The following is a 3,342-nucleotide window of genomic DNA, read 5'->3' as shown; positions in this document are numbered from 1 at the left end:
GAATCAGCGGCAACTAATAAGTCATCCATGTACTGAATGAGAGCGGCACCGGACGGTAAGGAAAAGGCATCAAGATGACATTTTAGAGCTTGACTGTAAATAGAGGGACTTTCACAATAACCTTGAGGTGCGCGTTTAAACCGGAAGCTTCGGCCTCCGAGGGAAAAACCCAAAATATCTCTACTCTCTTCGGCGATGGGAATACTAAAGAAAGCATTCTTTAGATCAATAACTGAAAACCAAGTCGCTGTAGAAGGTATCATCGTCAACAGAGCAGTGATATCTGGGACTACAGGAAACTGCGGTACGACAATCTTGTTTACCTCCCGAAGATCAATTACAAAACGATAAACAGGAGGCTGAGAAGGATCAGTACGTTTAAGAACCGGAAGAACAGGACTGTTACATGTATTTCCTCTCGTTTCCTCAACCACACCCTTCTGAATCAAATCATGGACAATTTCCAGAAGTGCTTTCTCACCTTCAGTAGAGATTCTGTATTGCGGAATACGTGGCATTTCAGCATTGGGCTTAAGAGTAACAACATAAGGTGGGATCTCAAGACAACCAACGTCATTCGGACCCGTAGCCCAAAGCGTTTCGGGAAGAGAAAGCAATTCAGGTGGGAATTGATCTTTTGATAAGTACATTGGACTAGTCATTTTCTGTCCTAGAGTGAGGTATACACCAGAAGGTGAACAATATATCGTAGCATGCATTCTTTTTAATAGATCTAAACCCAACAGATTTTCACCACAACCATTCGTCAGAAGAAGCGGAGCTTCTAAATCATAAGGGCCTATTGAAACAGGCAAAGGGCAAGAAACTGGATTGCGAACAGGGGCGCCAGAAAATCCTACAGATACATTCGTTAAGCCAGACATAGGTGCGCCAGGGAGTTTAGAATGAATGATAGAGCTTCTCATGGCACCAGTATCTAAAAGAAATGGCTCTGAAACACCCATTGTAGTGACATTAACATAAGGTCCATTCTGATCCACTGGAATTGACGTAACCCCCTTACTTTGTCCATGGCTGTCCTATTCAAAATGAAGACTTTCATTCCCTCCTTCAATATACTGATCCTCACTGTAATACTGTGTAGACCTAACATTTTGCTGGTCAAAGTAATTTCCGGAGTTTGGAGGAACAAAAGAACGCTGCTCTTGGGTTAACACACCTCGACCTCTACCTCTATTTGCTGACTGAGGACCACCACGACCTCGTGAAGCAGATGTTGCTCCATTACGCTGCAACAATGCCGGACAACTGTTCTTAAAATGACCTTCCTCCCTACAATAAGCACATTGATTGGGACCTAGCAAAGGTCTTGGAATGAATGGTTCAGGCTTTTGATACAACCTCTGAAACTGCGGAGGCTGTTGAAACTGAGGCTGAACATAACGAGGAGGATAAGCCTGTTGCAAGAGAACTTTAGTTTTTAATTCTTTCGTCTTTTTCTCTTGTTTTTCCCTTTCTTCTTTGTCTCTATTTTCATAATATTGTGCAGTAGCCAATATCTGGGCGGAAGAAGAAACTGCCCATTAACTCTCGGAGTCTTTTAGCTTGTGTGATAGTTCAGGAAGCAAGTTATATACGAACTTATCCACAAATAATCGCTGTCCCCCTTCTGTAGCCATATCTTGACCACTGTGATCAATGAATGTCTCCTCGAATCGGGTAAAGAAATCGGAAACACTTTCATCTTTCTTTTGTTTACTTGCTGCTAGCTTATCCCAATTAACTCTCAAAGCAGGCATCATTGTTTTCATTAATGTAATAATCCTACCAGGGAGTTCTGAGATCAAAGCGTCGGGCTTTGCACCACCTACTTGACCTCTATCTGCGGCAATAATAGCGTTCCAATCGCCGCCTAATTCTTGAGCGTGATCCTCTCTACGAATTTTAGCCCATATTGTCTGTGGAACTACATTTCCCATCAACATGTCAATATCTGCTAGATTCATAGTACATGCATCAACTGTTTGCGACAACTCTTTATAGTAACCAGCAGGATTTTTGCGTGGATCTGGTAGTGACTGTTTAAGTGCTAAAACTTCAGACCTTTTCCAGGGGACATGTATCCATATGCGCTGAAAATGCGCAGGAATAGCTGGATTAGCACCTGCTGCTGCAACTTCTTCCTTCCATATTGGAGAAACCTCTCTCATGGGATAGTTTTTCAGTGCTGTCCTAACTGAAGGATCAGAATCAGGAAAAGTCTGTGAGAACAATAGGGATCTGAAAGAAATAAGTGTTCTGACAGCGTTTTCAACCTTAGGACCCACAATAAGTCCTTTGTCAAAGTCAGCCTGAACATCTAACAGATCCTGTGGGACCGAACCCAAATTCATATCCTCCCATTCTTTAGCGAGAGTATCGCACATAACTTTAAAAACATATCTCTGCGTAGGTGCATTCCATTGCAGAAAGGTGGACATAATATCAGACGTACTATATTGGGGACCCTTCTTGATCCATCTACAAGCAAGTGAGTCCAATTTTTCTCGCTCTTCGGAGTCTGGGAATTGACTACGAGACTGTCTTCGAGAAAAAGCTGGAGACACGTTTAAAGCTTCAAAGAAAGGTGATAAGAGACCAGAGACAGTATCTGCAAATCGCTTACGCATAGATGGAGAATTTGACATAAGGATAGGGGACAAGGTATTAGGTGAATTAACTAAAGGAGCATTAGGAATTGCCAAAGGAGCAGAAGGCAAAGGAGTTAAAGGCAAAGCTGGCATAGGCAATACTTGAGGAGGCAAATGTGGAAAAGCTGGAGCAGGCGGAAGCACAACTGGCGGCTGAACAGGCTGTAACATCGGGGGTGCATTAGCACCTTGTACATAGGGCGGAGGCAATTTCAATAAGTGGGACATTAAGGAATCTTCCTCAAAATCTTTTCTCTTATCAAGGGAAGAGACAGGCAACGTCGGATAGCATTTATCTATTGCCATTCGATGCTGTCTGTCTGAAATTTCCATTGCATTATCTATTTCATCATCTTTGAATTGCTGAGCAGCCTGTATAATCGTCATTCCCTGTGTTTTCCTATCTCGTTTCGCTTGTTTAATTTCTCTCTGTTTGGCTTCCTTACGCCAAAGGCGAAAAGAGTCAAACATTGCCGGCCGGGCTTTTCTTTTAAATAACGTTGCTTCTAAATTATCTAGCACATCAGTTTCGAAACTACCATTTTCTGGCCATTTTAAAACACCATCTTTCTTTGTATATCGGATCCATGTCTTATTAAAGGCAATAGGACCAACACCATGTTTAGAATAGAGCTCATATGTGGGAGTTCCAACCGAAGGAATCGGACAGGAGTCCTCAAGCTGGGAGTCC

Source organism: Pleurodeles waltl, chromosome 12 (assembly GCF_031143425.1).
Source record: "Pleurodeles waltl isolate 20211129_DDA chromosome 12, aPleWal1.hap1.20221129, whole genome shotgun sequence".
Lineage (NCBI taxonomy): Eukaryota > Metazoa > Chordata > Amphibia > Caudata > Salamandridae > Pleurodeles > Pleurodeles waltl.
The sequence above is the reverse complement of the archived record's forward strand: the minus strand, read 5'-3'. Positions refer to the sequence as shown.